The sequence below is a fragment of the Pristiophorus japonicus genome, chromosome 5 (assembly GCF_044704955.1).
Source record: "Pristiophorus japonicus isolate sPriJap1 chromosome 5, sPriJap1.hap1, whole genome shotgun sequence".
Lineage (NCBI taxonomy): Eukaryota > Metazoa > Chordata > Chondrichthyes > Pristiophoridae > Pristiophorus > Pristiophorus japonicus.
The window spans coordinates 147,622,000-147,635,687 of record NC_091981.1 but is presented as its reverse complement, the minus strand read 5'-3'; positions in this window follow the sequence as shown (position 1 = coordinate 147,635,687).

The window sequence follows — 13,688 nt, the reverse complement described above, 5'->3', positions numbered from 1 at the left end:
GTGCAGGAGTAGGCCATTCGGCCCTTCGAGCCTGCACCACCATTCAATGAGTTCATGGCTGAACATGCAACTTCAGTACCCCATTCCTGCTTTCTTGCCATACCACTTGATCCCCCTTGTAGTAAGGACTACATCTAACTCATTTTTGAATATATTTAGTAAATTGTCCTCAACAACTTTCTGTGGTAGAGAATTCCACAGGTTCACCACTCTCTGGGTGAAGAGGTTTCTCCTCATTTCGGTCCTAAATGGCTTACCCCTTATCCTTAGACTGTGACCCCTGGTTCTGGACTTCCCCAACATTGGGAACATTCTTCCTGCATCTAACCTGGCTTAACCCATCAGAATTTTAAATGTTTCTATGAGATCCCCTCTCATTCTTCTGAACTCCAGTGAATACAAGCCCAGTTGATCCAGTCTTTCTTGATATGTCAGTCCCGCCATCCCGGGAATCAGTCTGGTGAACCTTCGCTGCACTCCCTCAATAGCAAGAATGTCCTTCCTCAAGTTAGGAGACCAAAACTGTACACAATACTCCAGGTGTGGCCTCACCAAGGCTCTGTACAACTGTGGTAACACCTCCCTGCCCCTGTACTCAAATCCCCTCGCTATGAAGGCCAACATGCCATTTGCTTTCTTAACCGCCTGCTGTACCTGCATGCCAAACTTCAATGACTGATGTACATGACACCCAGGTCTCGTTGCACCTCCCCTTTTCCTAATCTGTCACCATTCAGATAATAGTCTGTCTCTCTGTTTTTACCACCAAAGTGGATAAGCTCACATTTATCCACATTATACTTCATCTGCCATGCATTTGCCCACTCACCTAACCTATCCAAGTCACTCTGCAGCCTCATAGCATCCTCCTCGCAGCTCACATTGCCACCCAACTTAGTGTCATCTGCAAATTTGGAGACTACATTTAATCCCCTCGTCCAAATCATTAATGTACAATGTAAGCATCTGGGGCCCCAGCACAGAACCTTGCGGTACCCTACTAGTCACTGCCTGCCATTCTGAAAAGTACCCATTTACTCATACTCTTTGCTTCCTGTCTGCCAACCAGTTCTCAATCCATGTCAGCACACTACCCTCAATCCCATGTGATTTAACTTTGCACATTAATCTCTTGTGTGGGACCTTGTCGAAAGCCTTCTGAATGTCCAAATACATCACAACAACTGGTTCTCCCTTGTCCACTCGACTGGAAACATCCTCAAAAAATTCCAGAAGATTTGTCAAGCATGATTTCCCTTTCACAAATCCATGCTGACTTGGACCTATCATGTCACCTCTTTCCAAATGCGCTGCTGTGACATCCTTAATAATTGATTCCATCATTTTACCCATTACCGATGTCAGGCTGACCGGTCCATAATTCCCTGTTTTCTCTCTCCCTCCTTTTTTAAAAAGTGAGGTTACATTAGCTACCCTCCACTCCATAGGAACTGATCCAGAGTCTGTGGAATGTTGGAAAATGACTGTCAATGCATCCGCTATTTTCAAGGCCACCTCCTTAAGTACTCTGGGATGCAGACCATCAGGCCCTGGGGACTTATCGGCCTTCAATCCCATCAATTTCCACAACACAATTTCCCGACTCATAAGGATTTCCCTCAGTTCCTCATTCTTACTCAACCCTCTGACCCCTATTATATCCAGAAGGTTGTTTGTGTCCTCCTTAGTGAATACTGAACCAAAGTACTTGTTCAATTGGTCTGCCATTTTTTTGTTCCCCGTTATGACTTCCCCTGATTCTGACTGCAGGGGACCTATGTTTGTCTTTACTAACCTTTTTCTCTTTACATATCTATTGAAGCTTTTGCAGTCCGTCTTCATGTTCCCTGCAAGCTTCTTCTCGTATTCCATTTTCCCTGCCCTAATCAAACCCTTTGTCCTCCTCTGCTAAGTTCTAAATTTCTCCCAGTCCCCGGGTTCGCTGCTATTTCTGGCCAATTTGTATGCCACTTCCTTGGCTTTAATACTATCCCTGATTTCCCTTGATCGCCACGGTTGAGCCACCTTCCCTTTTTTATTTTTACGCCAGACAGGGATGTACAATTGTTGTCGTTCACCCATGCGGTCTGCCATTGCCCATCCACTGTCAACCCCTTAAGTATCATTCGCCAATCTATCCTAGCCAATCCATGCCTCATACCTTCAAAGTTACCCTTCTTTACGTTCTGGACCATGGTCTCTGAATTAACTGTTTCATTCTCCATCCTCATGTAGAATTCCACCATATTATGGTCACTCTTCCCCAAGGGGCCTCGCACAACAAGATTGCTAACTGATCCTCTCTCATTACACAACACCCAGTATAAGATGGCCTCCCCCCTAGTTGGTTCCTCGACATATTGGTCTCGAAAACCATCCCTTATGCACTCCAGGAAATCCTCCTCCACCGTATTGCTTCCAGTTTGGTTAGCCCAATCTATATGCATATTAAAGTCACCCATGATAACTGCTGCACCTTTATTGCATGCACTCCTAATTTCCTGTTTGATGCCCTCCCCAACATGACTACTACTATTTGGATGTCTGTACACAACTCCCACTAACGTTTTTTGCCATTTGGTGTTCTGCAGCTCTACCCATATAGGCCCCAAGTTTCCACACGTGGCAAAACAGGCGCCCCTCTGAGCTGGGCGCCCGTTTTTCGCGCTGAAAATGGCGCCTGAAAAAAACACGCTATTCTTGAGCGCTTTGCAGCTCAATGTCTGCTTAGCACGGCGCCCAGGGGGCAGAGCCTACCACTCGCGCCGATTTTGTAAGTAGGAGGGGGCAGGTACCATTTAAATGAGGTTTTTTTGTGCCAGCAACCCTGCGCGTGCGCGTTGGAGCGTTCGCGCACGCGCAGTGTGAAGTAAACATTGGCACTCGGCCATTTTAAAAAGTGCGGCAGAAAAAGTGAAAATTTGTTTATTGAACCCTTGCAAAGGCTTGTATTTTAATTTTCTTGATATTTCTGTGTGTGAGGGTGAGGGAGTGCATTCTGTAATTAAAGATAGTCTGTGATAAACGGGACACATGCACTTGTTTGAGACTATTCAAATTCTTTGTAGCTGTTCAATTTTTAACATTTTTTAATAAAACCACATTGCCCTTCCATGATCAGCACTGAGGCTTCTTGCAGCTTTCTCCCCCTGCCGTCCGTCGGGCCCGTCGGGAACGGCTGCCTCAACTTCTGAGGCTTCCTGCAGCCTTCTCACTGCCTCCCCCCCCTGCCGTCGGGAAACCGCTGCCTGAAAGGCCTGCCTGAAGCAGTTTCACACAGGTAGGAACATGGTTTATTTAATCTTTTCTTTGCTTATAAATTTTTATTCAGGTTGGATTTATTTGTATAATATTTGTATCAGTATAACTGAGGATTTATTATCGAATGTAATGACTTCCCCCCCCTCCCCCCGCCCCCCCCGCCCCCCCCCCACCTTGTTCCGGATGCCTAATTTGTAATCTGCGCCAGATTTTTTAATGTGTAGACAAGGTTTTTTCAAGCCTACAAAAATCTTCACTTGCTCCATTCTAAGTTAGTTTGGAGTACGTTTTCACTGTGGAAACTTTCAAATCAGGCGTCAGTGGCCGGACACGCCCTCTTTTGAAAAAAGAATTCTGTTCAAAAGTGAAACTGTTCTACCTGACTAGAACTGCAGAAAACTTAAATGTGGAGAATTCCGATTTCTAAGATACTCCGTTCTCCACCAGTTGCTCCTAAAAATCAGGAGCAAATCATGTGGAAACTTGGGGCCATAGATTCCACATCATTCAAGCTAATGTCTTTTCTAACTATTGCATTAATCGCCTCTTTATTCAGCAATGCTACCCCACCTCCTTTTCTTTTTATTCTATCCTTCCTAAATGTTGAATAACCTTGGATGTTGAGTTCCTAGCCCTGATCATCCTGGACCCACGTCTCTGTAATCCCAGGACTGAGATTAGAAGAAACTTCTTCACTCAGAGAGTTGTTAACCTGTGAAATTCCCTGCTGCAGAGAGTTGTTGATGCCAGTTCATTGGATATATTCAAGAGGGAGTTAGATATAGCCCTTATGGCTAAGAGGATCAAGGGGTATGGAGAGAAAGCAGGAAAGGGGTACTGAGGGAATGATCAGCCATGATCTTATTGAATGGTGGTGCAGGCTCGAAGGGCCAAATGGCCTAATCCTGCACCTATTTTCTATATTTCTATGTTTCTATGTTTCCAGTACAGCATCGGGAGAACTTTCTCCAGCTAGCTCACGGGGCCCCCGGGGTGGGAGACCCGGGATCAGAGACCACTTGGCAACGGGTAGAAGAGGCAGGGTGGTGGCCGCAGCTGAGGGAGGATGTAAGGGGTTTCTACAAACATTGTTTAGTGTATGCAGCTAACAATCCCGACCCTCAGCGCAGGAAGGCTACTTTGGGACACACCAGGAGGGTCGAGGGTCCAAGGCGATTGATGCAGATCGATTTTATTGGGCCCCTACCCACCACAAAATCTGGGAATAAGTACTGCTTAATCCTGGTGGATGTGTTTTCCAAGTGGGTGAAAACTTTTCTTTGCCGGGCAGCTACAGCCCTGGCCACTGCTCGCATACTGGTCATGGAAGTGTTCTTAAGGTGGGGGCTGCCCCAGGTGGTGGAATCCAACCAGTGGAGCCATTTTACAGGGCAGGTCATGCAGACGACCCTTAAGCTCTTGGGGATAGAAGGGAAGTGGCATGTGGTTCACAACCCCCAGTCATCGAGGAGTGCAGAGCGCATGAACCGGATCCTGAAGGAACGGTTGCGGAAGGAGGTGGGCCAGTTCCCAAAGTCATGGGATGAGGTCCTGCCTCTGATCCTCATGAGGGTCCAGGCTAGCCCTTCCAGGAGCATAGGGTATTCCCCATATGAGGTAATGACCTGGATGACCATGCGTACCCCAACCCACGTGTTGGCACCGGTCCTCACCGAGTCTCAGCTCCAGGAGTTCATTCAGGATGAGTTCATTCAGAACTTGTACACTACTTTAATACAGGTCTATGGTGGGCAGCCCACAACTTGGGGATATAACATCACCAGAACAAATTGTAGTTAGAGCCTCAGCACACACACGAGTGGGAGGTAGGGGATCAGGTCATGGTCCGTAACTATGCTCGGGTAGGGGTCTTTGAGCCTTTATACATGGGACTATACGCGATTGTGGACAAAGCCAGTCCTATGGTCTACGCCATAAAACTCCCTAGGCACACGAAGTGGTTCCATATTAATCAGTGCAAGCTGTTTAAGCCCAAGGAGGGAACCACGCGGGCAGTGCGCCACAACGGTACAATTATGAGCATGATTGAGACGCGTCTCCCTCCCTGGATGTGGGATGAGGATGACCCGTTACCGGATGATCCGGTAGCAGGGGTAGGAAGAAGGGGCAGTCGAGTCTGGCAGCCAAGGGCATCGTGGACGCCACCTTACTCACCTCTAGTCAGCTGCAAGAGGCCCCGGACGTAAGTCGTGGGGCTCTCGAGAGCTGGGGCTAGCAGGCCCAGCTTTGTACATTTTCCATTCCTTAAGGTTGCGTTTGCGGGTGTTTTGCTTGTTGTATGTTTTGTTTTGTTAACCTTCGGATCTGTGGGGGAGAAACACACTCTCACAGGGCGGAATTGTTTGGTTGGTTGTTGTGCAGGTTTTCTTAAGGGAAGGAAGAAAGATGAACATGTTCTCAGTGACCGTACTTGTGGGAATCTTTAGGCTGTGCAGTATGGAGAGAGGGGACACAGAGGAATCCTTCCTCTACGGGTGCACAGTAGGGAAAGGTCCCACCGTGGTGCAAGGTGGTAGGAATGGGGTTACTGATGGTGTGGCAGCCTAATTCCAGGTGGGTAGATGGCCGGGGTGGCTGGGGTCCAATTTCACGTGGTACTCCAGCAGCAAGGGTTTCACGTGTGGTGAAGCTTCCATACCGTGCCCCGAGCTGCAAATCACAGCTACACGGGTTAGGGTGACCGAGGGGAAGCATGTATGCTTGCATATGTGGGGGACACATACCCCTGGGATGGTGTTGGTGGCTCAGGAAATTGAGCCAAGATAAGGGCAATCGATCCGCGGACTGGGACCGGCTGGGGAACGATGTGTACCATCAGATTACAGGGACGAAGGGAAGCGGTGAAGTGTGCTGGCACAAATGGTGGAAAGAAGAGGAAGGAATTTACATGTGTATGTGGGGGTCTGAACGGGTCTGCCCGACGGGCGTGTCGGTCGCATTTTTGCGACGGTGGCAAGACTCCGGGACCGGGATCATTTAGGGATGGAGTATGGACTCCAGTGTGATCCCAGGCCCTCCAGATACCGTAAATTCCACAGAGTTGCGAGCACGCGAGGTAGAGCCGTTTCCCACAGCCCCACCGGTACAGGAGATGGAGGTTAGATGCCCCACCACAACCCCGGGCCTAGAAATGGTTTAGTATTAATCCCCACCGGTAAGGTCTTATACCACAATGTAAACTACTTGGTCGCCTCAGTGATTTAAAACTTGACCCAGGTGGTGTCTGACACAAAAATAGAGTGCTTTTGTGAAGTACTGCTCAAAGAAAGTTTCATGAATTGAGTTATAATGGCGTGAATCAGATGGTTTATACAATGTACATCGCGGGTGGATCGGGGACGTATAAGAGAGGGCTGGTGAATGATGCACAATGGCCTTCAGCACTGGCATGTCCTTTATTAACAGTATGGACGATGCAGGTAAATATCTTAAGGGACCAACTGCGAAAGATGCTGGGACGGGGTAACGCCATAGAGGAGTCGGAGTTGCAGGAAGAACAGGCCATGATCATTCACCTGAAGGAGGTCGTAGCAGAGCTGGAGGCCCACGCTCAGACTATCGACAGTCTGATTCGTGAAGATTGAAATGCCTCAGCTCAGGCGGCACGAAATGATGTGTGTGTATTGTATGGTGCTTGGTTGCTGAATGAAGGACGCAGTAATTTGGAGAACCTTCATCAAGGTCGCGTTCCTTCATGGGTCAGCAACAGGCACCTCACCAATCTCAGCCTGTACAAGGGGTCGATGAGCCTGTGCCAACTCCGACTGGCCTCAAAGGCATACCTGGCCCTGGTTGATTGCGGCTGGTCGAATTTTACTGTGATGGGGATTGTGCATAGGATGCCGGTGATGAGCGGTTTACCGCAGCCAGCTCCGATATACCTGGTGCAAAATATTGGGGTGATAAGGGATGGAGTACACGTGCGGCACCATGGGGCTCTGCCATTCGTCATTAAATGGGGGTCCACGATAGCAGGCACAGACCTTAATGGGTGCCAACATTGTATTCTGTCACCAGAGATTTAATTTGTTCAACCGACCAGTGTGTGGGTTTGAATTAGAGGGTGCAGAGGCCATTAATTGTACAATGGAGGTGATGGCCCAGGGCCACGTTCCACCTCAGGTGGTGTACACAGGCAGGGGGACATCACGACCAGCATGACTCAGTACAGGGTCCACAACAAGACCTGGTGTCCAGTTCCCGATCTGACCTTCTGCTTTAAACCCCACAAGGAGGTTCAGTTGGCTCAGAAATGGATTTTCCCCATCACACAGCCCTCCACGGTGCATCTTACCGTAAATGATTCCATAACTAATTTATACGACTATGTAACACATTTCTGATATGACATTCCACCTCTGCCCGAACATCTCACAAGCTGCTGAAGGAGGTGGAATTGTCACAGAAGCACTTTTATACTTTGGAACAGCATAACGGGGAGATGGAGAAGGAGATCACTCAACTGATGAGATGTTGGGCTCAGCATAGAAATTCCACCGTGAATTTGGGTAGTCTCTCACGTTTTGGTGATTGTACAGTGCGTCATAACTTTGTATTTGCTTTACATGACCTGCAGGCAGTTAGAGATCGATGGCTGAGACTGCTGCATCATCAGCCCCGGACTTCACAAGCTGCTTCACCGTTGCTATAAATGTGTTGTGCAATGTACTGTCGGATGTATGCGCTTTCAGGTGGCAAGCGGGGCCGGCCCAGTCTGTTGTATATGTTGCGTCGGGTGTGGTGCACGGGTTTTAATATATTTACAGGAATGTACAAGGGTGCCCGAAGCCTGGTCGTCAAGTGTAATTAAAATTAGTGGCCTTGGGAGAGGGTACTCACCTTAAGTTCATTTCTGAGAAATGCTGTGGGGAAAAACGACTTACTTTTTCCCTTGTATTGTTATGAATTACTCAGAGAGACAGGCTTTTCTGCCTCCACCTTGAAACAAGTTTTAAAGATTTGGGGACATTGGACTTTCAGGGAACTGTTTCATTGTCCAAGTTTTGGGAACTGTTTGTTTTAGTTTAGGAAACTCCCAGAAAGGTAGTTATGGTTTGGTCTGAAGACATACTGGGGTCTCCATACACACACCAGTTGCGTGATAATTCTGCCGTAGGTTTGGCGGTGTTATTATCACAGGGTGGGTGTAGGATTTAGCCAGTGCCAACATCTCTGTGTGAATGGGCTGGAAGGATTTTTGGACTTTTAAAATAGATCTGTACCCTTTTAAAATGGAGATGCACATTGGCTGCATTTCAAAATGGAGCTGTCTGTCTTTTGGGTTGCAATGGGATCAGTCTCATCACCGACGTCATGAAAGGCAGAGGCCTTTTCATTTTGAACTTTATGTGTGTTATATATGTTAACCTGTAAATACCTTGTGTAGCCACAATCCCTTGGGAGCACAGGTACTGAAGGAGGCCTCACAGGCTGGAGGCCTCACAGGCTGGAGACCTATAACAAAAGACTAAGGTCACACTTTACTTTGAGCTCACAGTATCTAGTCAGACTCTTTATTCATACTTAACAACTGGTGACGAGATACAGATGATGAACCCAACAATGCAGAGAACAGTGGGCATCCTGGAGAAATTTTCGGAGGGAGATGATTGGGAAATCTTTGTGGAGTGATTCGACCAATACTTCGTGACCAACGAGCTGGAAGGAGAAGCGAACACTGCCAAACGAAGGGCGATTCTCCTCACCGTCTGCGGAGCACCAACGTATGTCCTCATGAAAAATCTGCTTGCTCCAGCGAAACCCACAGAGAAATCATTGAATGATTTGTGCACACTGGTCCGGGAGCATCTGAACCTGAAGGAAAGCATTCTGATGGCGAGGTACCGGTTCTACATCTACAAAAGATCTGAAGGCCAGGAAGTGGCGAGCTATGTTGCCGAGCTGAGACGCCTTGCAGGACATTGTGAATTTGAAGGACATTTGGAGCATATGCTCAGGGACTTCTTCGTACTTGGCATTGGCCATGAAGTGATACTTTGCAAACGTTTGACTGTAGAGACCCCAACGTTGAGTAAAGCCATAGCGATAACCCAGGCGTTCATTGCCACTAGTGACAATACTAAGCAAATCTCTCAGCACACGAGTTGCTACAAGTACTGTGAACAAAATTATGTTGTTTTCAAATCGCAACGTACAGGGCAGGCCCCACATGCCTGCAGCTGCACATCCGCAGATGTCTCAGAGTCCACCATCAAGGGTGATGAATGCAAGGCCATTAACACCTTGTTGGCGCTGCAGGGGTGATCATTGTTTCCATTTATGCTGTTCAAAGGGTACATTTGCAAGGGCTGTGGAACAATGGGACACCTCCAATATATGTGCAGGCGAGCTGCAAACCATGCTAATCCTGCAAACTACATTTGTCCCTTTCAAACCAGCATCCAATAGTCAGGCAGAGAGAGCAGTGCAAACCATCAAGCAAGGCTTGAAGAGGGTAACTGAAGGCTCGCTGCAGACTTGCCTATCCCGAGTCTTGCTTAGCTACCGCACGAGACCCCACTCGCTCACTGGGATCCCCCCGCTGAATTGCTCATGAAAAGGGCACTTAAGACAAGGTTCTCGTTAGTCCACCCTGATCTACATGAACAGGTAGAGAGCAGGCGGCTTTAACAAAGTACATACCATGATAGCGTTAATGTGTCACGTGAAATTGAAATCAATGATCCTGTATTTGTGTTGAACTATGAACAAAGTCCCAAGAGGCTTCCTGGCACTGTTGTGGCCAAAGAGGGGAGTAGGGTGTTTCGGGTCAAACTTTCAAACTTTCATCCACCGGAAACACTTGGACCAAATAAAACTCAGATTCACGGACTATCCAGAGCAAACCACATTGGATCCTCCCTTTTTAACCCCCCAACATACGCACCAGACACTGCGGCAGCCCAGCAGGACTCACCACACCACGCAGTCCAACAAGGCCAGCTGCACAGCAGCCCAGCGATGGCCCAACAAACCATTCAACAAAACCAGCATTTGCACCGAGACGATCAACCAGGGAAAGAAAGGCCCCAGATCAACTCACATTGTAAGTAGTTACACCATTGACTTTGGGGGGGAGGGGGAGTGTTGTTATATGTGTAAACCTGTAAATACCTTGTGTAGCCACCAGAGGGCTCCTCCCCTGGAGTCCCAAGGTATTCCACAAACCCTTGGGAGCACCGGTACTTAAGGAGGCCTCAAAGGCTAGAGAGGCACTCTGAAGGCCTGTAATAAAAGACTAATGTCACACTTTACTTTGAGCTCCCAGTATCTAGTCAGTCTCCTTATTCATACATCTCAGTGTGATTTGTGGAAAAACACCTTTTGTCCATGGAGCCGGTATGTCTGGATGGACAATGAGGTTTGCAGGCCAAATATAACACCTCTGGACTCTTTCAATGAAGGAGGAGTCAAGAACGCAACAAACAATTAGCACTTCGAGAACTGCTCATTTACAGAAGTGGCCTACTGTTGTTTTTATTGAGATGACCAATCCAGGACAGAGACGTCACCAGGAAGACCAACTAGCATCTCTGCGACCATGATAACCAGGAATCGCCCAGCCAGTTTTGTGTATTATACGGGGTATAAAGATGCTGAAATTTGGGGGATTCAGGGGCTTACTTTTCTCTACCATCTGGAACGGGGTTCCCCACGTGACTATGCAAACATCAACTCTCCAGGAATGCCCAAAGTGAGTGCCTCACCGTACCGCCTGAACGTAACTCTCTCGGCCTCATCGCATGCCTCTGTTTGGCAAGGTTTTGTCTTTAGATTCGAACGGACCCGGGACCACGTGAATCAACGAGAAGGGCTGGTAATTATACCCAGCATACACCTCTGGAAATCCCCAAGACTGCCAGCATGTTTGGCTGCTGAGGAACTGCAAGTGTCCAAGACGCAGGCTAAGATGTGTGAGTGTGAGGAGGTTTCCAAGTGTGGGTTCTGACCAAATCGGCAGAGGGGTTTAGTTCGAAGGGTTTCCATTACCTAGGCTAAGATTCTGGGAAGGGGGTTGATTCGGCATAACCAACAGGCTGGGTATTTAGTCAAAGGCTTTAAGCTACAGTCACCTACTCTTTAAGCCGTAAGTGAGGGGAGTGTAATAAAAGGAATCGATCTTTGACCAACCTCAACCATTTCGTTTTGTCTGAATCATATAATCTATCCATAGTAACTCCATGTGTCTGAATTTGGATGTTGCAGGGCTTGTGGCTCGCGGTATAATTCGGAAGACCAACCGGGTGGCATCCGCTCACGGCTGGGTTACACAGTAATCCCACTGGGGATGCTGCACATCGGGCATAAGGGAAAACCTATCTGACCTTGGTCTCTCTCCCTGTGTGGGATTATCCGCTAGTCGACGGGCTAGGCAGGAACTATTGGCAAAAGCTTCTGCTGTCCAAAGGGAAACAACCCAAACCGGGGAGTTTTAAACACGGGTCGACTCAAGGGAGAGTCATAGAGACATGGAGCATATAAAACACCCTACACTCCTGACTCGCATCTGTCGACATGGGCGATACAGCACCTTGGGGTGCAGTGCCGTATTCCACCGCCTGCTGCATGACATCGATGGAATTGGTCATTCTCTGCATTGCCGCAACCACCTGCACCATGTCCTCCGAGATACGCACAGTCAGTGCGGCAATGTGACCGGTCAATCCACCCATTGCCTGGAGGGGCTCTCGACCAATGTCGACGCTCGTCCTTGACAGTGAAACCATGTCCAGGTTGACATCTGCTTGTCGTTGCGCATGCCTACCTCGCTGAACCAACTTCCGCGGGGTTGGTGTAGGCATTGGACTAGTCTGGATACCCTGCTGCAAGAGACTTGGCCCCGCTGCTTCCTCAGTTGAAGAAGACGTGGCTGCAAGAACATTGGAGCAGCACACTTGAGGCTCATCATCCTCCTCACTGGTCTCCTCCGTGGTCAATGCGACCTACACAAGAAGTGGTGAAGCTCTAGGGGCCTCTACATTTCTGGATTGCTCCTGGGGAGTCTGGGGACCTAAAAAACATAAATGAGGTTAGTAGAAGAGAAGGGGGAGGGGGCAGGGTGACATGAGAATGCTTACACTACACAGGCATATGTATGAGGAGCAACACTACTGCAATAAATATCACTGACAGATGTCACATATATTTAACATCATGATAGTACAGAGTCTGCATTCCATTACAATGATATTTCATGATCCCATCATTAATTACATAACATTACATCAATCATATATTATACCGAAATGGCATTAAATTACTTTAAATCACCAATGGTTTATATATTACTCATGTGGCACAACACGGGTTCAACACCACCACGGGTGGTTGAACGATTATGCACACTCACAGGTGGCAAGGTCCGCTCCTCCATGTCTGTCAACTGGCACAGTCCTGCAGGTCCTCCTCTGGTATGTCTCTGCTCTGCTCTATTTTTTGAAATCTTCCTCTGCCCAGGTGACAAGAGCATGGCATAAGCTAATTGCCTAGGTACTATTACAAGTATTACAGATATTACTAGATACTATTACTATTACACAACACACAGAACACACAGATAATTCCCAATCGCCCATGCTATTCATCATTAACGTTATATGCTAATACACTTTGTATGCAATTGAATGCATGGTTATAGTTACGGTCGGAGAATACATTTAATAAGATCGTGGTTAGGAACTAACACATGAGGTATGAACAATGGTCCACGTTGTCCAAGGCCTAGCCCTGGATTTTGATGACCAGGTGGCAGTGCTGTGAGGAGGGGTCAGGTTGGTGGAGGACTTTTGTCTGACGGATGCTTAGTGTAAGGCCCATGCTTTCGTATGCCTCGGTGAAGATGTTGACGATGGCTTGGATTTCGGCCTCTTAATGTGCGAAGTTGCAAACGTCATCATACTGCATACTGTAGTTCGATGACAGAGGATGGGACGACCTTGGATCTAGCCTGGAGGCAACAAAGTTGGAACAGATTCCCATTGGTTCTATAGTTTAGTTCCACTCCAGCGGGGAGCTTGTTAAGAGTGAGATGGAGCATTGCAGCGAGGAAGGTCGAGAAGAGCATTGTCATGATGATGCAGCCCTGCTTGACCCCAGTCCGGACGTGGATTGGGTCTGTGGTGGATCCATTGGTCAGGATCACGGTTTGCATGTCTTTGTGGAGCAGGTGGAGGATGGTGACAAACTTTTGGGTCAGCAGAAATTGAGGAGGACACTCCATAGTCCCTCGCAGTTGACAGTGTCAAAGACCTTTATGAGGTCAAAGAAGGCCATGTACAAGGGTTGGTGCTGTTCCCTGCATTTCTCTTGTGCTTGTCGCGCGGTGAAGATCATGTCCGTTGTACCCCTTAGTGGATGGAATCCGTATTGTGACTCTGGGACGAACTCTTCAGCCACAGGGAGAAGAT